The 24,486-nt window shown below is 41.4% G+C and overlaps 1 long non-coding RNA gene across 1 annotated transcript in view; it reads right to left on the bottom strand.

Moving 5' to 3' along the window:
- The window catches only part of LOC141763067 (uncharacterized), a 64,034-nt gene that overhangs the window by 32,387 nt on the left and 7,161 nt on the right, over positions 1–24,486 (bottom strand). Inside the window, exon 2 of the long non-coding RNA XR_012593002.1 lies at positions 15,800–15,853. This is a non-coding gene — a long non-coding RNA (uncharacterized LOC141763067). The remainder of the gene's footprint in view (positions 1–15,799; positions 15,854–24,486) is intronic.

Here is a 24,486-nt window from a genome sequence, read left to right as displayed (position 1 = left end):
ATTAGATTTTTTTTTAATCTTGGATCTGGTTCTGGCGACTGGTTCCTTGTGCTGAAATTCATACCATGTTAGTTGCTAAATTAGCCTAATATAACTTAATTTTGCCAAACTTGCAAATCTCATCCACACTGTTCTGACTGCACGACTCCAGTTTTTTAACCCACAACATCTTTTCATCTCGCTATAAAAGCAAAACACTCTGTGCCAGCGCTCTTTTGATGAAAACATGTTTCATCTTTGTTTTGTTTACATTCAGTCTGTCACATTATATGAGTAGCTCGACATTTATGATTGCGGGTTCGCAGCGTTCCCCTCTGCAGCAGTCAAGCTTTGGTTGGAGGCCTACAGCGTCGCCGCGGTCGCCTGTTTTCACGGGTAACTTTTATAGGAGGCTTATTGGGTTGCCCTGGGACTCTTAACTGGCCACAAACTGACACCGTGACCGGGCCGTGTGGTCTGCTCTCCGCCAGGCCTGGGTGAAACAGTAACTGTGAAAAAAAATCTTCTAGCTTGTTCTAATCTGCTTTGAGTAGCAGATGGGTGGGGTTTGCCTCATTAAGACAAGTTGTTGTTAAATGAGGCTTGCATACTTTTCTGAAACTATCATGACCCCTCATATTTTCCGACGCCCAAAAGTATACAGAAGATATATCAGGGTGAACCTAACATGCAACATACAAGCAAATCCACGTGCATCATATTATAATGATTATACAAAAATGTTGTCACATCTTTTTTAGGAGAACCACTTGTGCTTCAATTATAAAAAAATGAAAGTATTGCTCCTTATCATCAAATCATTGGCAGAAGTTATCATAACCTTGTTACAGAACACATCATGGTGATTAAGCCCAAGTAATTACTTCAGATAGTTTTGATTGGAATATTTGCATTAGAGATTGATGTGATGTGTCACAATCATATCAGAGTTTCTGAGAGTGATGGACACAATATGCTTGATTTATTGGCTCAAATGGTCCCCATCTATTGATACAGTATGCACTTTTTAATGACACAGCAAAGTTTCCTATTAACTTCAAATTACCTATAGAGTGCATTACTACAGACTCTCTTAAAGGGGACATATCGTGCTAATTTTCAGGTTCATACTTGTATTTTGGGTTTCTACTAGAACATATTTACATGCTTTAATGTTCAAAATACACATTGTTTTTCTCATACTGTCTGTCTGAATATCACCCTCTGTCTGAAACGCTCCGTTTTAGCGCATTTCAACGGAATGGCAACGGAATTGCGTTGCTAGGAAACAGCTTGGGTCCATGCTTACATCCTGACAGCTGATGTCGTTCACATACATTGCAGCAGGAAATAAACTGGGACACATTTAGTATGTTTAAAACTGTGAAATGGTGTGAAATCTGTGACATCACAAATGGACAGAAATCCTAACAGCTTGTTTCAAACGCACAGTTTTTGAATACGGGCTGTGTGTATTTCTCCATGGATTGAGTGTTTTGATACTTTACTTAAACCTGCTTTATAATATAAAAGACATGAAAATCTCACTTTTTACAATATGGGACCTTTAAGTCTGAATGCAGCAGTAGCCTTGTGGTCAGAAAGGTGGACTTGTTCAAACACTTGAGTAAAGAGTGTGAATAAAACAAACAATCTCCAGTGCAGTTGCTCCTGCTGGGACTAACACCAAACCCCCCCAGTGGAGCGGCTCACTGGTCAACAGTGTGAGACTGTGGATGTACTGGGCAGCTCCCAGTTGTTTGTGTGTGACCACGCTGTTCCTGTAAACAAGCTCTCAGGCAACCTGCCCAGGTTAAATGAAATAAATAAACGCACCTAGAGCTAAATAAATATCTTTTTTATCCCTGCATGCAGTTTGCAATCATCTGCAAAGCAGCAAAGTTTGACTTGTGAAACTTTGACACGAGTTGACGAAATCAGTTCAGAACATCCTGTCTGGAAAAACAGCAAAACAGTGGAATCAAATGTATTGTACCGGGACAGGGATTAGCTGTTAGCTGCGCTCGCAATGATAAGATCAGACACTGACTTTGCCAGTTGCATTGGTCTTGATTATCGTCACTCGTAAAGATGCCGCTCTGACATCTGAGAAAGGCAATTAAAGGAGAGACGAGGAACTAAACATCCCCGGTGCTATCAGTCTCCATTAGCATCAAGTCGCAGCGGCGGAGCTTTTTGCAAATCCTCCTGGCTCGGGACTCGGTGTGCCTGGTGTGAATTATAAATGACTGAGGTGCATCTTGACACTGAGTAAGGCCCACAAAAACAAATCAAAGCATCTTCATCATTACTGCACCTGACTGAAGTGGCCCAACATGCAAACTCATGTGGTTGCACTTTAAAGTTGTGGCCAGCGTCTTTGTTTTCACCCTAATTGCTGGTTTGTATTTGGGATGTATCTGCAGGGTTCCAGAAAGTAGCCCATCGACTGATTCATCAGTGTGTATGTGCGAAGAGCAGGAGCTTAATATGATAAAAAAAAAAGGAGATATTCATGTAAGAGTGACAAAGAGAAAGAAAGGAAGGATGCGGGTTGTAAAGATGTACACTGCCCTCCAGTGGCAGTGGATGGGAATCCATATCACACACCTTTTACAGTGCATGAGTTTAAATAGTTATATGTCCCTCATGCTTGACAGAGCGCATTGTCAGCAGTTTTCATACGGTGCCACCAGAGGCTGATAGGAATGAGATAAGTGATGCATTTTTTTAAAAGGTACACTGATAAGACTCAGCCACTAGATGTTGCATTCTCCCTCCCCCGTTCACTTCACAACAAGTGGTTGCCAGGCACTTAACGTCAAACGCAGCAATTTATTTATTCCCACCACTAACTGACATCTCGATCGCTGATGACCCAGAGATACCAGGTCAGGTATCTTCCACAGATTACATTTGATTAAAGACTGGTTGTGTGACCCAGAGATAAAACTATTTGGCTGAAACCTCAATTTGCTGCACACTGTGTCCATGATAAGCACATCATGCCTGCTGACGCTTGCATTTAGCTCAAAGCACAACGGCGTATATGTGCTTACCTAGCATGCTAGCATGGCTGTAGACTCCTGTTTTCTCTTTTCATTGATCAAATCTCAGCGACTACGTTAACATGCACGATATATTCCGTTTTTTTATGCCCATTTTGTGCATGTAAACGTCGTCATTGTAGTTATCATGGTTTTATTTCATCGACAAGAAGCAACAAAGCAACATTGGCTGGTATATGTACAGACTACTGGTTAACAAGGGAAATGGAGAACAGGTGAGCAGGTAAGCAGGTGAGCAGCAAGGCCTATTGAAAGAGGCTGGGACACGGGTCTTGGGGTACGGGGTATAACAACATGCAGCGCAGTGTAACTGGAGCTGCGGTCGTGTGTTGCTATATAAGATATGACACGTTGTTGAGTTATTTTTGAGTTATGGTGAAGGAGTGGAACCATTAAATGTAGGCCTGTATTTCTTCCCACTCCTTTTCGGACGTAATATTTATTTATGTTGATTATTTGTTTTCTATATGTTTACTGTTCTTTGCTTTTGTTTCCATTTTTTTTTTTACATATTTGTTACTTGTTCGACATAAATAAACATAAATAAAGTGAAACTAAATGGTTGTCACTGTCCACTCATATTTATCAACGTGAATCCCAATTAGTATATGACTGTCTGAAAGTAATATGCATGATAAGCATATTGTTTGTTTTTATGAACGGCAGGATGGTGCGTTGTTTTAAAAGTTGCAGCCGCAAGGAGTTGTGGGATGTTATTCTCTCCTTTCCTTTGGTAAAGGATGGTCCGGTGTATCCTATGCTGAAGGAGATACGAAAGGAAGCATTGAAGCACCTTTCCTCAGCATTTAGAGAATTCAAACAGCTCTTATCACGGGTGCTACTGACATACTTCTGGGTCATTTCACTCCGTTAGGAACATTCCTAAGAGAAAAAGACTTTTCGACCACAGCCAGAGGAAACAGGTGAGCAAGGGAATGAGAGTCAGGTGATTGGGACCAGTGGGAAGGTCAGAGGGCATCTAGTGGTCAGGTAGAGAATGGCAATGAAGGGGCCCAAAACTGTCATCCTCTATCAGTTTATACATTTTATTACTGTTCAACCTGTTTTTCTGCTGAACTTAAAATAAAAAAATATATATTTAAATTAGGGCTGTCAAAGTTAAAGTTAAGCGTTAATGCAAAGTCGTTTTATGGCCACTAATTTCTTTGACGCAATTGATCTTTTGCAGGTTTCAGCGGGCTCAGTTTTAAAGCTAGAGTGAAGATACTGGTATCATATGAAACTAGAAAACCTAAGGAATCCATTGGTACCAACCATGTCATACTAGCTTGTCACAAAGGAGGCTAAATAACACTCCAAACTTAGGCTAAACTTTGGCGAGGAAAAAACGTCATGGCCATTTTCAAAGGGGTTCCTTGACCTCTAAACCTCAAGATATGTGAATGAAAATGGGTTCTATGGGTACCCACGAGTCTCCCCTTTACAGACATGCCCACTTTATGATAATCACATGCAGTTTGGAGCAAGCCATAGTCAAGTCAGCACACTGACACACTGTTGTTGCCTGTTGGGCTGCAGTTTGCCATGTTATGATTTGAGCATATTTTTTAATTTTCTTCTGCCATTGACAACTTGACCACTAGAGGGAAGCAGACCATTTGAATCTAAGTGTTAAATGCATCACAGCTCTAGTTTCAAATAATACCTGTTTGACAAATACCTGGATCCTTTCCTGTTTTCAAGCATTAGCTTTCAACTGACTTTATCTCAAACCTGTATCTGGGTGGTGATCACTGCATGATAACTCCCAAATAAGATAAATGAATGTAACATACCGTTTATATGCATATCTGAGATTCCCCGACTGATTAAGCACACACTCTACTTTCCTCCGAAAACACAGAAAAGCAAACACTTGTAATTATTTGGTGTTTGCTCTTAGTCTGTGCTGCAGGCTTTAAACTGCACAGTAACAACCTTGGCAGAGAGACACAACAAGCTGCTGTAGTTAGTTAAACTCTCCACTAGGGGGGAGAAGAGAACAGAGAAAAGTGAGCACTGAGATCTCTTTAAACTTTTCTAAAAAAAAAAAAAGTATATATATAATATATGTAATAATTAATCTCATTTATCTCGAGGTTCTTGGGAGTGTTTGTTCAGCTCTTTCTTGGTAACTTTCCATCGCACTCGCTTCAGAAATTTCAAACTAAATTAACATATTGCAGGAGACACCAGACTGGGCGACAGATGTATAAGTTACACCGTGCTTTCAGATTAATGTGTTGAGCAGTTTTGCGCGTCTCTGCTGCTGCAGTCTGATTTGTAATTGGTATGCGGTATGTGTTTTCATGCACACACACACAGATGTCTGAATTGTTTACATGCACACTCCTAATGCCACACTAGTGTGCCGTCACATGCAACATGTGACAGTGAGGAAGGGGGAAACTGAGCAGAGAAAAAGGGGACGAATAAAGCCAACTTTTGTCCACTAAACAAGTTTAAAACCAAACTCAAACCCAGGATGAAAAAATCTAATCATGCTTTATCTTTTTAAGCTGAATCATCGATTGCTATTCCATCCGGGTTAAAAGTCTTGTTGGCTCCTTTAAAACCCTTCCGTTCCTCATTTTTGTTTATTTGCTGTGTTTGTTCTGTCTGGCGCTCGGAGCTCATCCGTTCCTGGGTGTTTGCGTTGCACTTCCCAGAGATCACTTGTCAATCAAATAGTGTGGGCGGTGCCGTGATGTGTTTTTCCTTGGATTTTGTGTTCGTGAAGTTTTGTCTGGTCAGCTTTGGTGGCTCTAAATACTTCAACTTTCCTCGATCCAAACCCGTCAAATAGTGTCTGTTTTCCAAACTAAGCCACTTTAAATTCAACATTGATATAGCCTATTAGTCAGTAACCCCACATTCCCATTGTGACTAACTCAGCTGATGAGTCCTCCTCTTCTGACTGCTTGTGGGCAGTACAATAGGCTCTGATTGCATCTACTGTATGAAATCATCCACAGCTCTACTGTTTTCAACACTTTAAAAGGTCTCATTGATAACATCTTTATGTAGACGAATTTTTTTTGAAAAGTAATACACCCACGGAGCTTTTAGAAAGGTGCCGAATAAAAGCTTTTCCTAAAAGAAAATATTATGATTCTGAAGTTATCATTTTAACAATTTTGGCGGGTCCAAAATGAATGTTTTGTTTATCTCCGTGGAAGATATCAGACGTTTGGTTCCCACTTCTAACAAGGCTCGTGAGCCAATAGTAAAACGCCGTTGGTATTACATGGTGTCTCTGGGTCGTCAAGTTGTCAGTTCAGCCCAGTCCCACAGCAGTTCATGAAGTAGTCGCGAACGCCGCCTAGTGAGGAGGTTAGGGTGGATGGGTGGGTCAACAAACACAGGACTTTCACCCAGGACACTGGTATTCGTGGTCCTGTTGAAACCAGAAGTCACAGAACTTCTTTACTGAAATTACAGCACTTCCGGAGTTAATTTAACCCAAACTGCGATCTTTTCCTAAACCTAAGTAGTTTTGTTGCCTTAGCCGAACCAAGTAGGGCTGTGTATTGGCAAGAATCTGGAGATATGATACGTATCATGATACAGGGGTTATGATTCAATATATTGCGATATATTGCGATTTTTAAAATATAATTTTAAGAAGTTTTTAGTACAAAGAACACACCACCATATGCATAAAAATCTGAGTAAATATTTTAGTTTTTTTATACAATCAGAACAATGGGATCTGCATTTGCATTTATCACAGTCCCCAACATCCAACATCATTTCATTTGCAAATTAAATAAAGTATTGACTGAGTTAATCTTTGCATGTAAACTATTAATTAAAAATCAATAGCAATATTGAGAATTGATACTGTATCACGAAACATTATACAAGTATGAACCTGAAAATGAACATTTAATGTCCGTTTTAAATTTAACGATTTAAGTCACATCAGTTTGGAGGGGGAGAAAAAAAACTTTTTACCATCGATTGTTGCATTTCAGCAGTGGCCAACTTTTCTTCTCGAGCTTGCTGACCACCCACACATCAGCTTTCAGAGTTCCCCTGGTCACTCAGCTCTATATGACAAGAATGGACTCCAGGTGACTTTTATTTTGTTGCCTGCGGTGTGCTAGCAAGGTCACCGCTATAACTGATTGAATTAGGGTGTTTATTTTGCCCAAGGCTGGCTCTAAGCGCTCACAATTTTTTTTCTCCGACCAACTAAATATGTGACAGAGGAATCATCTCTTCCGACATGCCAGCTTCCTTTAATTCAAACTCAAACTGCAGATCACATAATAGAAACGTCATTATTTATAAGTGTGAATCTTCTCAAAGGGAATTGACCCCAGCCCTGCAAGGCACTGCTGTTATCTTGTGATAAGCCCTGATACCAACACTGTGTTTCCCCTCCTCAGCCTGTGTGGAGGTGTGAGAGAGGGGGCCGTTAAACCCCTCTCTATTTGCTTTCCCCTCAAAGGGACTATGCGAGGAATGCCGGGAATTTAACTGATCCCGGAGTGTCCCGGTATGGCTCCCAGCGCTCCTGCCCGCTCACGTTCTGGGAAACGGCCCGAGAGCTACCTGAAACTGGACACCGGTCCGACCACCCCGCCGTGGGAAACCAGGCAGAACGAAAAACACATTCAAGAAAACGTCTCAAATAGATTCCCAGCCTTACAGCCGCGGAGCACTGGAGATCACGGAGCATTTGTTGCGACTCAGCAGCGCAAATATCACCTGGCTCACCTAGGAATTCACCGGAGACGCTATATTGAATAAAGTATAACTTGGGAGTTTGTTTTCTGGCATCTTGGCTGTAGAAACACAATATGCAGGCTCTAAAAGCACAGCACAATAAGCTAAAGCATGTGTTTCTCAGCCATATATTGCCTGTGGCACTTTTATTTTATTTTTAAGGGGGAAAACCTCCATCTGTGGACCAACTACAAGCAATGAACAAAATTACTTTGGGGAAAGTGGACACTCTTGCACTACTAAATAAAACAAAAATGCAGAAAAAGGCTCAGTTGAAGAGGAAAACCTGGTTAAAATTGATGAATCCCTCTTGATTAGCCCGCATAATAGCTTGAAAAAATTGTTAAAAGACATGGCGGCAATCACTGCAAATTACAGAGGTAATGAGATTTTATCAAACGTTCTTTTATCGCTTTAAAATGTTCAGCCCTCGACTATATCAAGACCTGCACATTATGCTGTCGTACTATTAAAAAAATACAAGTGAAAAAGAAAAAGTATGTATGTGTGCTATATTTATAGTAGCAATGGGAGGTGCAGTATGTCTTCAGGGCATTCCAGGCTTCAAAGAGTGGAAGATGCCCAACTTAAGACCAGGATGGACACTATTAAATCAACAGGGACCACCAGAGGCATCTCAGTGCAACTTCTTAAGCCGTCAGCACATCTAGTCAGTCTTACCACAAACCATTCAACATCTTAAGACTGCAGAGAACCACCTGCTATCTCCATGACAACTGGGACATTTGGCAGAAATATAAAACCTCATGGTGGCACCAGAGGAAAAAGTTCGGGGACCACTAAAGAGTTCGGCATTTTGGCCGTTACCATCTTGGTTTTTTTTGAGAGGGTGGAGCTAAGTACAATCGAATCATCCCCTGCTTTATGGTCTATTTGACTCGAAATGGAACCATAATTTACTAAATGAACATCATGCTGTATTGAAGAAGACTTGAAACTAGCTGATTGAGACCATAAACTCATGTTTACAATGTTTACTGAGGTAATAAATCAAGTGAGAAGTAGGCTCATTTTCTCATAGACTTCTATACAGTCAGACTTCTTTTTGCAACCAGAGGAGTCGCCCCCTGCTGGCTGTTAGAAAGAATGCAAGTTAAAGGCACTTCCGCTTCACTTTTCAGACCTGGAGGTTTTGCACATTAGCTTAGGATATAAATGCTGTGGTGTGTGGCATCGGTTCATAACAACTATAATGCACCTTTTTGGAAATTACCTCCGCTAAGTGTATTTCAAGGGTGATTCTGACCGCGAGTAGCCGCGACTTGGGTGTGCGATGCAACTATGTCATGGCAGGTGTATTGCTCAGAACCAAAGGGCGCGCAGAATCGAGTGTGAAGTTGTTTGTAAGAGCGGTTCTCGACAAAGCTGCAATTGCAGCAACACCACAGGCCCAAGTGTTCAGTCTGTTCTGAACTGTTTCAACGGGCACTAGTTAAAAATAAAATCCACCAACAGGCCGCTAACACAGAAATAAGAAGCAATGATATGTACATATTTACATATCAATTCATTCACTCCGTAGAAATCAAACCACACTGACAAAAGTTTCGCTCATATATTTTTTACAATTAAGCCTAAACACTTTTTTAGAGTTGTGGTGCTTTAAGTTTTAATTCTCTAGATTCACAGTTGGTGTTCTCAGTCTGCTCACTTCAACTCACACGCTTGAAACTTGCTTTTTTTCCACCTCTCTGTCACAGTTTTCTCCACACTAATTATCGCTTCGTGCTGCAGTAGGTTTCCTTTGCTAAACTTACTCTACGACTGTCTCATCCCGTCACACGCATCATGTCAAATTATCGCATTATGTCAGTTTATAAATTCAACAAAAAAAACTCAACGCACACGCACGCCTCCTCCTCTTTGACCTCCTCACCAGTCCTCCTCATCGGGTCACATTCAGAGAGGGATCAGTAAGCAACGCAGCAGAGGATTGTGGGAAACCGTGGAGAGGCCAATGAGAGCCCTCCAGACGGATCGCTGCCGGGCATCGCCACCCACCTATGACTGCTCTCCAGCCGTCGCCGTGGCAACAGCGGCGCTTGATGGGAGAAGATCCTACTTTCTGAAAGAGGAGTGTGTTTATTTAAATCTTGAAAGCCGAACCCTCTCACTGTTGACCTTGATACTTGATAAAGGGAAGATGCGTGTGTCATGACCTCGGAGTTAGAATAAAGTTGGAAGGAAAAAAAAATCAATACCGGCATGAACACAATATTGATTTTTTTTGTTCTTCAAATTTTTAAAATAATCTTGGAAACAGGACGGATTCTGTGTTGCAGCATTCAACAGTATAATGTCTTTAAATGTAAAGTTTGAGACATTTTTCTTTTGCACTGTATGGGTGAGTGAGAAAAGATGCACTGATATGTGTGTTTAAGAGAGGTAAAGAGGAGCGATCGGCGTGGGCTGTTCATGTTTATTCATAGCAGTGCTGATCTCTTCACAGGTTTGGCTACCATTTGCTCTTTTCTCCCATCCTCCCCTCCCCGTCTGTCCCTCTCTATATATCTTCATCATCATCATATCCTTTTTATTTCTCTCTCTCGCTCGGTTAAGTCAAAGCGACTGCAAAATTATCCTCCCGTCGTTCGTCTTCCGACTCTGCTGTTCTCTCTTCACACATATACAGGTGTGGGTAGCTCAACAGGAGGGGGAGTTGCACAGAGTCGTGACTGGCGTGGATTTGACTTTGCGAGACAAGTGAATATAATCTTAAAGGATCCTTAGAAAAATAGCAGCAGCTCTAATTTGTTTTAAGGGTCAGATTTTCTTTCACGGCACAAAAGTGCTTTCCACAAACTCGACTATTAGTATGATATAATGGCAGACGGAAAAATCATTTCCAGTGTCAGAGGGATAAAAATAACACTAATAGCAACATTAGCTACTAATTTGCAGCAACAGGCTTTCATTTGTTCAGAGTACCACACCAGAGTGGTACATGTTGCACCTTTAAGCTGCTCGACTGCAAATCAGAAGGACGTCTGCGCTCTCCGAGTGCAATTATAGTCCAACATACTTTTGTGTGAACAAACAATTGTATGAATGATGTGTAGCCATGGTAACCCATGACCAACCTCATGTGACTAAAACAACGGTTTGTGATAAATCAAAGTCTGAATTAATCTAAAATATATATCATTATATTATTTATACTTGCAGTTAAATTGAGGTGTTATTGACGTTACAGAGCTGTCCGTCAAAGTCTGTTGTGAACGTTGTCGTCAATACTGCATTGCATTGTGGGATATTTATGCCGCCGTAGTGTCCAGCATTGCATACTCTAATACTTCCCCAGAAATAGTATGTAATTCATTCACTATTGGTTTCATACTAGGGTTTTGGACATACTAGAAATCTCACATACTCATGTTAGTGTGGAATTTTGGACGCAGATTTGATGTCACACAGCTCAAGCAGGTTCCAAGACTCTGTCATCAGATTACTACAATGTTCGGAAATGAATAAAAGCCAGAGCAGAACACAGGCTTACAAGATGCTTAGCTATAAAGTAAATAAACTAAATGTACATTTCTACGTGCATGCATTCTGTACGAAACACTTCACTACGTCAGACTCACTCGAGCACTTCAACACTTGATCCTGTAGATTCACTCAGCTTTTCTGACAACTTACTGACTTATTCATCTTTGGTCGTTTACATGATAAACAACCAACCGTTCATTCATCTGACACCGCAGACTCTCCCTGTTTGTTAGGTAATGTGCCACAGCCTCAACGCCCCGGCATCAGACCTGATTTGAAAACAGCTAGCCGAGCTGCCTTTCTTCTTCTTCATCACCTGCCTCCTCCTCCTCCGCCTCCCTTTCCCTCCTCTTCACCACTTCCGCCCACGCTCAGCTTTTGTTGACTCTTGTCCTAAGTACTTGTGTGTTGGTGTGCCATTTTACCATATTTCCTCCCCTATTTTACTTTGACATATTTCGCAGCGTTCATGCTCTAAAAGGCTTCTCGCAGGTTCAGGAGGGGGATCTGCTGTCATGTTGCATTTTGACAAATATGTTAATTATCGTCCTTACAGAAGCGAGAAATAGCTGCTTAGATTTGGTTCACCGGCAGTCTAAATATATGTGATTTAGATGCAAATATACACTAGGAGTGGGTGTATCTCTCCTCGCCCTGTTTGGGAAAACAAAAGAGGTGTTGGCAGGGTTTTAAAGTTTAAATTGTGATCCATAACATGTTGCTGATGGGATGAATTGCATCAATGTAATATTTCGGTTACTTTTAGTTTGCAGAATTGTCACTAAACATTGTGAATTCTCCGTGCACGCCAACAGTGGATATTTTTTTTTAATTGGAATTTAATTTCTCTATCTGTGTTGCGTTTGGCAGCTTTTTTCTCAGCGATTGCAGCAAAGCAGACTCCGTGCAGGAATTAACCAACCAATTTCTGTAAAGCACAAACACACTCTCTTCTCATCAGCGGGAATTCACACTTTGACTGTTGCCATGGCTCTGCGAATCTGCCGATGTCTATCTGTCAAGGCCAGAGTGTTTGACAAAGATATTGTCTGGAACGATGATTCACTTTGCACTCAATAGCCAGGATGTGTGTGTGTGTGTGCCAGAACACGGTTTGTGTTTGTCCACCCCGTCAAGGGAAACCAGCATATGAAAGTTCAACACAATGTCTTTCTCAACAAGCAGGCGCTCCAATAAAAAAGGATTATCTGGCTTCAAAGTTCTGTGATTCCTACTGTTCATCAAGGTTACCAGTCAATACACGTAATTCATAATATATATATCTTGAAACTGCGGCGATAGTGCAGCAATCCTTCAGCCTGACTCCGGTGTTAAAAGTTAAAACTGACATCCTCGGATTCATGTCGAGAAATCTCGCTGGCAGATATGAAATGTAGCGTTCCTCGTCTTTGTTGTAGAGGAGGCAATGTGGCCGCTCTTTGCCAGAAGACGCCCACGCGCTCCATGTGTTCTTGTTCGCTTCTCTTGCACACGAGACGCGCACAGAAATGCTTCAATATACATGGAAATTCATACTCGGCACAGAGAGGAATCTGTCTCCATAGTAAATCTATTTATTTATCTAACTAGATTTCTCTCAGAGTCAGATTTCCCCTGATATTCTTTGGGGGGGAAAAAAGAAGAATTATTGAAGTAGCAACACTTTCACTATTTCCTTTATATTGAATGATGAAATATTAATAAAAATATCATGATGTGAATGAGGAATGGCACACACGAAAATTATTAAATGGTAAGTAGCTTCAGTCCTTGACTGAGACACATTTCTAAAGACTAGATCCTCATTTTAAATGCATGAACGCCAGGTCGTGATCTTTTGTCCCAAAAAACATCACAATAAATTCTTCCCCTCGTGCTGCTTTCATCAATTATTATTTATGTTCATGTCGAGTGTTTTCAGAGCTAAGTGCCTCGGTCCACGCAGGCTATCAGCACTGCACATCTAAATTGTTTGCTGCTTTTCAATTAACTCATTTATGCACTTAAGCATTTTTTATTTTTAGCCTCTCGAATCCAATTAAAAGCAGAATTGTCCTACCTGTATCTCAGCACACGTTCCCTGGGGCTTATTTGCCCGAGGTGGATGGCAAACTCCAAACTCAAATAAATTTCTGCTGCACAGTGTTCTGTTCTAATTTTGGTTAAAAGTTTTTCATCATTTACTCGGCTCCTCTTTCTCCAACATCCAACGTTAAAAACATCACATCCCGTGCTTTTGGGAGATTTACTCCCGTCTAATCAGATATGATTAACACACGATACACACTTCATAATCACACGATATGGATTACCTCCAGCAGTAGATGCATATTATGAAGAATAACAGAAACTCCTTATAAGCCCCAATAAAACTAAAACATGACTTAACCTCATTGTTTTTATGTAAAAAAGGATTTAAATTAAATCCAGGAAGACAGAACATCTTCATACTCTAACAGATGGTGTACTGTAAATGAAAAGCACCACCAACAAACATACAAAAAAAAAGTACAAATTTACATAAACTGCCTTTCTCTCCCCAACTGGTACTCTGTATCTCAGTACCCTGCAAACAAAACATCAAATTATGGAAGACGGTTGCTCATAAAATGCTGCTCCGTTGTGACTTTACGCTACGGTGACCCAACCCGAGCCCCAATCCAAGTGCGTCAAATACGGAGGCTTTGTCATGGCCGTCGTGCCGCACAAGGCACTCTTTAGCGCAGGTATGAAACAACGGAAACAAAAAAACAGTTATTCAAAACCCACAGGGAGCCACTGGAGAGGGGCTAAAGAGCCGCAGGTTGCAGACCCCTGGTATAGACAGAAGAAACAAAGCAAAAAGTAAAAAATACAATATTTCAAAAAAATATGGCAGTGGTAAATGAGGTGGTTTAAATGGGAATGTAGGAGCGGGGGAGAATATGCATCCTGCTGTTGTTTCCTGCTTCTTAGCTCCACCTCTGTGTGCATCTATACGCTACAGCTTTAGCTTCATCCGCCCGATTCCTACACCCAGTGTGAAAAAAGAACTGCTTCGTCTCAGAAGACGGACGAAACCTGTGATCTGCCATCGATTGCAAACGGCTCAATCTAGGAAAAACGCAGGTGATGGCCAACAGTTGGAGACAGATGAAAAGATTTCAAAGCTCTGGGGCATAATTAAAGACACATTTCTCTGCAGAGAACAAAAAAAAAAGGATTCGACTGATCTTATTTATTTACCAGAGAGCGCATGTTTGAAACCGCTTCCTCCGAGGTCAGCTATCATTTATTCAACATGACTCATTTGCCTAAAGCGCAAATTCCTTGAAAGTATGAACTCATGGTAAAATGTTACTGCTCTCACACTCGCACCCCCACAATCCTGCTGCTGGTTAGCCCACACACACACACACACACACACACACACACACACACACATGCACGCATGCATGCACGTGCAAATACGTACACGCACACACCTACACAAACATGCAGACTGCGTGTGGAAGCGAATGTTGTTCATGCATGTCTAGCGGAGTTGAGCTATGTGGAGAGGATCTTTGATCTCAGCCAGGCAGCCAACCAGCTTCTCCACTATTTGCATTTCGTCTCCTGGGTCTGTTGGCTTCTTGGCCCCTCACCAGCTTCAGATGCAGGTTACAGAGGTAGCCAGAGGGAGATTCCCACACATTCCTGTTTGCGCGAGTGTGTGTTTAAGGTTGTGTGTGTGTGTGTTTTTGTGCATGCACGAGCCTGTGTTGTTGCAGGCTAAGAATATATAGCTTTGTGTGTGTAAGAGAGAGAGGAGAAAGAGGCCAAGCGAGAGTACCTGGGCCAGCATCAAAGTACAGCAGCCTGACAGAGAGAAAGAGTGAGTGAGAGGAGAGCGGAGAGGGAAATATAGCGAGAGGGAAAGAGAATAAGATACGAACAGAAAGAGAGTGGACGAGTGAGAGGGAGAAAAGAGAGCGAGGCCTCTCCAGGAGGTCACTGAGTTTCTGGATCTCCGCTCCTTTTGTCCCACAGCACATTCCATAGCAACAATCTGACTAGTCAGCCAGGGAGCCGCAAAAATGAAAAGAAATATAGTCGGGTGAAAAAAAAAAAAAAAAAAAGCCTACCTCAGACTGGTATAGAAACACATGCAGAGGAGTAAATCTGCAGCACAGATTTGGTTTTACTTCCCAAAAAGGCCACAAAACAAATTATCCTAATCTGACTTGTGTCCATACATGCCAACCTTGAGACCTTAAAAATAGAGGAGGATTTTGAAACCATTGTATTGTTGTCTGGGAGGAAACAGTACAGCTTATACACGATGTACAGTGCCAGAAACAGGTTGAGATAACGAAAAAAAGGAAAAAAAAGGTGTGAACATTTGTCATAAATCGGGAGAAATAATGGAGAAAGGAAGGAAGGAAGAGGAAACCGGGAGACGGCAATGAAAAGCCGGAGTCTCCCGGGAAAATTGGGAGGGTTGGCAAGTATGCTTGTGCATTGAAAGGATTAAAGGTTGTTCTTACCTGATATTAACTGTTCGCTAGTAGTGAAGCCATTTTCTTACGGAGTTCTTCTACCTAAGAATAAAACATAAAACACAATAAAAATCCACCAACTGGCTTATATTACAGGATAAAGGAGCATTATGTACAGTATATAAAGGGTTAAATCTTTGCTTTGATTGACACTGATTGGATGGATTTAGTGGTTATTTCTTCTTTGGGTGTTTGGGTGGAGAGTACACCTGTAAACCACTAATAACCACTATTATTACATGGCTTTGCTGAATACTTGATTCTGATTAATCAGTCACAGTATTCTACGGTCTGTTATTTCTTTATAACAAACCGTTGCTATGGATGCAGTTCTGATGTCGGACTCTGGCGTGTCAATTATTGATTTTTTTAAGTAAGATTCAAGAGTTTTATTTGCCATTTGCGCCTAAGTACATTGGAATTCTGAGCAGTTTACACCAAGTAAGCAGCTGTGTAAATGTAAATTATCTTCTTATCATATGATCCCTTTAAACTAGGGCTGTCAATCGATAAAGATATTTAATTGCAGATTAATCATAAATTTCTTCTGTTCAAAATGTACATTAAAGAGAGATTTGTGAAGTATTTAATACTCATATCAACATGGGAGTGGGCAAATATGCTGCTTTATGCAAATGTAGTATATATTTATTATTGGAAATCAATTAACAATACAAAACAATGACAGATATTGTCCCAAAACCCTCACAGGTACTGCATTTAGCATAACAAATATGCTCAAATCATGGCAAACTGAAGCCCAGCAGGCAACAACAGCTGTCAGTATGTCAGTGTGCTGACTTGACTATGACTTGCCCCAAACTGCATGTGATTATCATAAAGTGGGCATGTCTGTAAAGGGGAGACTTGTGGGTACCCATAGAACCCATTTACATTCACATATCTTGAGGTCAGAGGTCAAGGGACCCCTTTGAAAATGGCCATGACCGTTTTTCTTCGCCAGAATTTAACACAATTTTGGAGCGTTATTTAACCTCCTTCTCGACAAGCTAGTATGACATGGTTGGTACCAACTGTACCAATGGATTCCTTAGGTTTTCTAGTTTCATATGATATCAATATCTGCACTCTAGCTTTAAAACTGAGCCCGCTACAACCTCCGAAAGATCGATTGTGTTAATGCATTAAAGAAATTAGTGGCGTTAAAACGAATTTGCGCGTTACTATCGCGTTAATTTCGACAGCCCTACTTTAAACCAATACAGAAAGTTAACTCAGAGATTGCTGGTATATAATATACGATTACTTTATTTGACAAAAAAATATTTATTTATTTTATATTATGTGCATTATGCTAGCAAAGAAATCTAGAAGAAGAAAGAATAAGAGTGCTAGTCCATGTAAACACTGATGTAAACAAATATTTCACAATGTCAGAAAATCAATTTTGGATGTAAACATAAATGTGTTTGTTTACAAGAAAACTCCACAGTGCACCTTTAATTCAACGCAGCTTTAAACTTCAGACGCGTCGGAAATATAAACCGACTGATTCTCAAAATAACTCACATGAAATTGTGTAACGACTTTCTCTGAAATGAGATGCAAAATAAGTCGGGTTTGTTGTTGAGTGAAGTGGCCCTTTAAAGCTGATATTTTCAGATATGCAAATCAGCGCTGCCTAAACACAAGAATTCTAGAAATTACCTATTGCTCACTGATTTCAGCGCTCTTAATGCATTTCCCTTGCGGACCAAAGTCAGGGAGTTCGCTCTTGTTCCCATTGGTAATTTGAAATGTAATTACCCATCATTTTAGAGTGCTTCAGGAGCCTGACACCTACATCTCCCTCTCTGCCTCCCTCTCTCTCTCTCTCTGGCTGTTTTTGTATGCTGGTGGAGGATTGTATATTTTCCACCCCCACACATTTTTGAGCACTACCCCTACCATTACCTATGTAAATGAATCGGGCTCAGACAGGCAGTTTACTCTCCTACACCATGATTAAATGAGCGCTTTTACATGCGCGCAGGATACCAGATCATATCCCTGCTGGGGTTATGTTCAGGAAAACCTGTTTATGTGCACCTTCATACGTAGCTACATATGCATGAATGAGCCTAGCAGATATGTAATGTAGCAAGTGTTATTTTGAGGTCATTAATGATGAGCTTTTATGCTAAAGGGAGACCCAGGCTCATAAATGAAATCAGTGTTTCCTTACATACATGAAAAATACATTCAGTCACATGCTTTCAAAGATAAAATAAAACATGGTGACAAGCAGCGAATACAGTGTAGAAGTATTCTGTTGCAAGTAAAAGCCCTGCATTGCTTACTCAAGTAAAAGTACAAAAGTATTAGCATTAAATTATAGTATTTATTATGTCAGCTGGTGAATGTGGGACTAATTTGAATTGCTTTATATACTGTTGGGTAGCTCAATCTATAATAGTACATCAGAATGTATTAGTTTATTCATATTTTGTATTATTAATCTGAATCTGCAAAGTAACTAAAGCTTTTAAATACATTTTGTGGATTAAAAAAGTACAATATGTGCCTCTGAATTGTAGTGGATTAGAAGTATAAAGTAGCATAACATAACATGGAAATACTCAAGTAAAATACCTCAAAATTGTACTAAAGCTTGGATAGGTAACATTGAAGATACCAGCGGGACTATGTTAGATTTGAAAAAGTATTGTTCCGAAAGCCCATTATTCCAAACCTGAATAGTCCGAAAAATGTCCCATTGGACCGAAAACCCATTTGTCCAACAGCCTGTTATCCCGAAAACAAATGTTCCGAAGGCCCATTGCTCCGAAAATACAAACTCTCTGTGAGAAGCACATGGCTAATTATTATGCACAATGATGTCATCGGACCTTCCTGATTTTTTTTTTTCCTACTGGTGAAGGCATGACCTACCACTCTGCCTCTTATTACCCGTAGCCTTCGTTGGTTGGGTTGGATACATTTAGGTAGGAGGAGTGAGATTAGTTAGGTTAAAGGTAAGAATACCAGGGTAAGCCAGTAGGACGGGTCTTGCCTTCGCCATGGTAGGAAAAAACATATCCGCTGACGTTATTTTGCACAATACTTAGCCATGTGCTTCTGTTCGTTGCACGGAGAATTTGTATTTTCAGAGTAATGGCCTTCGGAACAATGGGCATTGGTTTTTCGAGATAATGGGCTGTCGGAAAAATTAGCTTTCAGTCCAATGGGACAGTTTTTGGACAGTTGGGGTTTTGGAATAATGGGCCGTCGGAACAATGGCAAAGCACCGCCCAGTTTTGCCAACTCTTTTCCAATTCAGCACTAGCTCCCAAAGTCGCTAAATCTAGCGAGAAAGTCGCACAACACTGACAGCCCAACACGTTCTCATTCCAACTTGTCACATATTTTTGACATCAAAACCACTATAGATACTCTTGGCGTCACTATAGTTTAGGACTACATGGTCGGGCTTAAAACTACTATGTTTGTACAGTGAACATGACACTGAACGTTGTGAACACGGGACACAAACCCTGGATGTGTGAGCATTTGATTTATTGATTGCTGCCGGGATGTAATGAGAATTTCGACAAGTATAACAAAAATGTTTTGCTTAAATACAAATACCCACCCTGCTTTAAGTACAGTACTTGAGTAAATGTACTTAGTTTCATTACACCGTTGGTGACAAGTGACACTGTGATACCAGAGGAGACCTTTTCCCCATGACCATCTCCCCCTAAGACACCATGTTGCACCTTTGCAGCTATAATTCATCAGGATTGTGTCCAACCAGTCTACTTTGCAACCACGCCACATTTTCTTCTGCATTGTAAAACAACCCCTAAACTTACAAGCTCAGTTTTCAAGATGAGCTATATTAGTTTGGAAGACGTCCACTGAGTATTTCAGAGTCTGCCAGTGATATTAATGAAGCAGGTCCGGGGGCCAGCCCTGAAGACAGAGCAGGTAGAGCCGAGGCCAATATTATTACACGTCGTGCGGCATCCACGGTACAAAAACAGCAGACAATTAAATTCTTCTATCACTTCCAGCGCTGGCATTACAAGTGCAAGTGTGACCTTTATCATGGCAAGATTAAATATCAACTCTCTGTGAGCATTACTATCATTCAATCATGTTTGGCCCGTCTCTCTTCTGTGCACTGACATGTGAACAGCCTTATTTTCTGGTTCCGTTCATTAGACCAACACCTGGCGACACACCAGCACACGAGCCACATGAGTGTTTTTTTTATCCGCGATCTCCAGCAAATTGTTTTCAGCTTGCAAAGCCACCCACGCGTTGCCAACTACTTACGGACTACAGGCTTTTCAAAAAGACCTGGCTTTTATGTACACTTATTTACATTCACCCTGCACGGAAAGAAAACAGTGTTGAAATGTTGTTAGTCAACCCCTACCTGGTACCTCTCTCTTTGTCTGTCTGGTCAAATATTCTTATTAGCATGACAGGACGGATGTACTCTAATTAATTACTACTGACATCAGTGTTATTACTGATAGTGAAATTAATCAACCAGTCTATTCAATTAGAAATGAATCAGCTGCTTCTGATTCTGCTCTGAGTGAACCACTGATAACCTGCAGCACCTGCCACAGATTTCAATTTAGAGAGCTTCTGTTGCGCTGTAGAAATCAGGATGTAGCTGTCCTGATTAACCCATGTGTGAGCAAGTTCAATACTAATAAATGACCCCACTATGCCTGATAGATGTAAGCTTTAGCTATACTTATACATGTACCAAGGCAAATATGTTACCCCGTGCACGCCATTTGAATCCAGCGCAGCGAATGGCGGACTCCGCCACTGACAATGCAAACTGCTATATAGAGAGGTAATTAATGAGTGTAAACATGTTAACTGGCTGTAGCAGAATAAGAGAGTACGCACATCCAAAAACTTCTGAGGTATTTAATCAATCTAATCGAGCAACGTATCCTCATACAACGGTTCGTATGATATCGTGCAAAAACGTATTCCTCATTTTCCGTGCGATTTCTTACGAATGTCCAGCGACACGTGTCAATTTCTGCTCGTTACATGCATACACTCTTTTCAAAATAAACTTCTGTCTTCACAGGAAACTACTTAGTTAGGTTTAGACAACAAAATTACTTAGTTAGGTTTAGGAAAAGATCATGGTTTGGGTTAAAATAACTAAGGAAGTGGCGTAACTCGCGATTCAGGCGTAGTTACGTGACAATAAATCAACGTTGACTTCTGGTTTCACACGATATCTGAGCTCCGGTCTCTTGAGCGACAGTCTTGGTGTTTTTTGACCCACCCATCCACCCCGACCTCCTCCTGACGCAGCATTTATTACTCTTTATTCTTCCTGGTTCACGATTAAAAAGCCCCCAAAAAAATAAAAAGCAAAGATCATAACCTTAAGGTTGGGCAAAGATCGGGGTCCTGATTAAATTTAGCAAAAAGTCTATGCTGACTTGAACCAGGACCTCCTCCTGTTGGCATCATTGAGCCTCCATACAAGCGTTATGAACATCTCCCTATCGCCACAATGACACAATTTTGCACAGATGGATGCTGGTATAACTGTAAGTGCATTAAAAGTAGCCCAAAGCTCATTTTCTCTTTTAATGGCACCTCCATCTTTGCTGCTAAGCGCCCATCATTATGGTGTTTTTTGCCCGGCATCTGTCACCTGTCAATCAGCCTTCCTCGCCTGTGCAGCCACGATGCCCATCACCCTCTTGAAACATTAAACTTCTCTGTTCAAAAATATATATTTGACCCTTCTATCCCATTTAAAATGCTGTTTCTCTTAGCGTCGGAGCGTGGCACTCTGGGGCCTCAACCCGGTAATTTTCTTTGCCGTTATTAGATTTAGCCCCTCGTGATGCCACCGTTGAATCGCCTGCATTTTATTCTCATCTGATGGCTTCTCCGCCTCACCCAGCAGGAACTGCGGGATGAGTTTAGATCAGTATTTATAACCCTGTTGCGGTGCAGGTTGCTTAGATTCTCTCCATTCAAACTGAAGTATTGTTCTATCAAACCTGTTCCCTTGTTTGTTTTCCATTTCTAACCTCTAAAAACACTTCGAGAGGGTGTGAAAAAATGCGATTTTTCATGTTTCATGCAAGGGAATTGACTAAAAGTGAGTATTTCTGCTATGTTCTGTCAGGCACAACAAGATAAGCTGTTCACCAAAGTCGCCGCATGGCCTGGAGCTGCCTATTCAACCGCCTAAGCCACCTGGTTATGCATATAATGGATACTGCCATTACGAGCTATACTTAAGATGAGTCACAGGTGCTCTTCTTCTGAGGATGCTTCTCTTCTTAAGACGTACAACCCCCCCTCGAAATAAAAATCTAGGTGACAGTGAAATGTGGGCTTAGCCTTTAATGGCCCCTACTGTGTGTGTGTAGGTGTGCGCACAATTGCTGCGTAGGGGTGTGGAGTGGTCAACTGATGAGGCACTGTGGAGGCTGAGAGCTCTGGAGAGTGGTGTGTGGGTTGGAAAGCCTCCTCTCCTCGAAACGCACACACACACACACACACAAAGCTGGAGGAGGTGGAGGCAGCGAGCGCTCGCTTTTCGCCGGCTGTCCATTGATCAGTGGAGAGGTTGGTAGACTTAAAAGATCAGTGTGGTGGAGAGCAGAGAGAGAGAGGGATGGAGAGGAGGAAACTGGGGGTTCCTGTACTGTAGGATGCAGCAGAGGTAGTTGAAGAAATGAGGGAGAAATAAAGACGGCGTCTGGGGTTGCCCTGGGCTTTAACAGTCTGGATGAAGCCTGCTGGTAAGCTTGATGTTTCTCTACGTGCCATGTATGTGCCCAGGTGCCTATTTGTATGCCTGTCTGCGTCTGCCCATGCTTCGGTGTTGAGCCACTGCAGAGGAAAGAGAGAGATAGAGATGCCAGGCGTTTTTTTTGTCTCCACAGTGCAGCAGGAGAGGAGTACAAATCTCCCAGGCTTCCCTTTTCTTTTTTTTTTTTTCTCCACTGCAGACAAAACCATTCAGTCTGTTATCTGTTCAATTAAAAACAGCAGAGCGCTCCGGGGCTGCTGCCGCCGCCGCCACCACCACCGCTGCTGCTGCAGGATTCATTCAGACTGTGTGTGCATGTGTTATGTGTGAAGGTGTTAGGGTGGGGAAATCACACACACAGACTTGCGTTTTCAAATTGTCGCCCGTGAGGAGAAAGAAGAGTGATGTTTCCATGTGCATGAATTGGCAGTGTTTTCTATGAAATGTCAGGGATTGACTTGTTCCATCGCATCCTAAATAAACCATATGGGACATTATATATTGTCCTACAGGGACTTTATGATATTTCTTGTAATATTTCTATAGGGATTATGTCTTTTTCATAATTGAATTTGGGATATAATCTAGTCGGAGGTGATGCAGTGAGTGTTATAAGCGGGGAGGTGAACCACCTGATAACCCATTCAGAACTACATCTGAATTAAATTTTTATGTCATTTAGAATTGGCTGAGGTATCGTAGCCAATAAATGCGCAACTACAAAAAAGTAAAAATCAGAAATGCTTTTATGAGGGTTAAAATGCCATTCAGTTTATATTCATGACAATAATGCCAGATTAACAGTTAAAATTTGAGTTTTCATTTGTATTTCAGACACCAAATATCATGCACAAAACACCAAATTTAAGATGTTGCCAATCAATTATCTCGTTTGTACCAAATTCCAATGGGAGTTCTGCCTTAACAGCCCATTAGATGCAGGGATTGGATTACTTTAATGAACTGACATTGATTTTACGCAACACTGAGCTCCTCTACATCACCTCGCACCACTTGTGGCTTTGTTATTCTCCTCATCCTGCTCCCCTCGGAGGGTCCCCGGACCCCAGTTTGTGCACCACTGAGAGCCCAGGCAGCAGCAGCAGCTGAAGAATCCCCCCCTTATGATATGGAGAGGCAACGCTGCTGCTGCGCTTCCGACCACTAGTATCGGTATGCGTCTCCTGCAAACACGCACACTCACACTACACTCTCTCTCTCTCTCATGGGTGGACACATGCGGCCAGCAGACGGTAAGTGGAGACACTTTATCATAACGGAGCTTTATCTCCCGGTGATCTGTGGGAACTTTCGCCAGTGTGTTGTTGTTGTTGGAGAAAGGGGAAGTTTTTAACAGACTTTTTTTTCCTCTCTCGTTCGTCTGCACCAGCCATATATCCATGCAGATTGCGCAACGCAGCGTGTGATCAGAGTGGAAAAAAACATGCAAACAAGTCGGTATTGTTGTGTTTTATTCAACACAAGTGTCGCTACTAACCCTAACCTGACGATGTGAGGAGCTGCAGCGCTATCAGCATTTATCAAAACCAACTTCTGTTGAAAGGCTGCTCGGCTCTGTACTCACTGATCTCTATTCCATGGTGTTCATGACTTGCTTTTACTTTGACAAGCATACTTTGTGATGTGCTATTGTGCGTTTTTGTATGTTATTTCTTGTATGACTGTAGTATGTTCTTTGTTTGACCTACACAAGGGACTACAGATGTGAATTATCTTAAAGCTATAATCTGGTGCATCAAATGGTGACATTTATGTTCTAAAATGGTCCCTTTTAAATAAATAAAATAATAATAATAATAATAATAACCGCTCACTTTAACCAAAGTCCACCTCATCATGTGAGTTATGCATTGCTTTGGCCATGCGGGAGCACATTTCAGCCTCTTCCCAT

This window comes from Sebastes fasciatus, chromosome 24 (genome assembly GCF_043250625.1).
Source record: "Sebastes fasciatus isolate fSebFas1 chromosome 24, fSebFas1.pri, whole genome shotgun sequence".
NCBI lineage: Eukaryota > Metazoa > Chordata > Actinopteri > Perciformes > Sebastidae > Sebastes > Sebastes fasciatus.
This window is presented reverse-complemented; position numbering and strand designations above follow the sequence as displayed.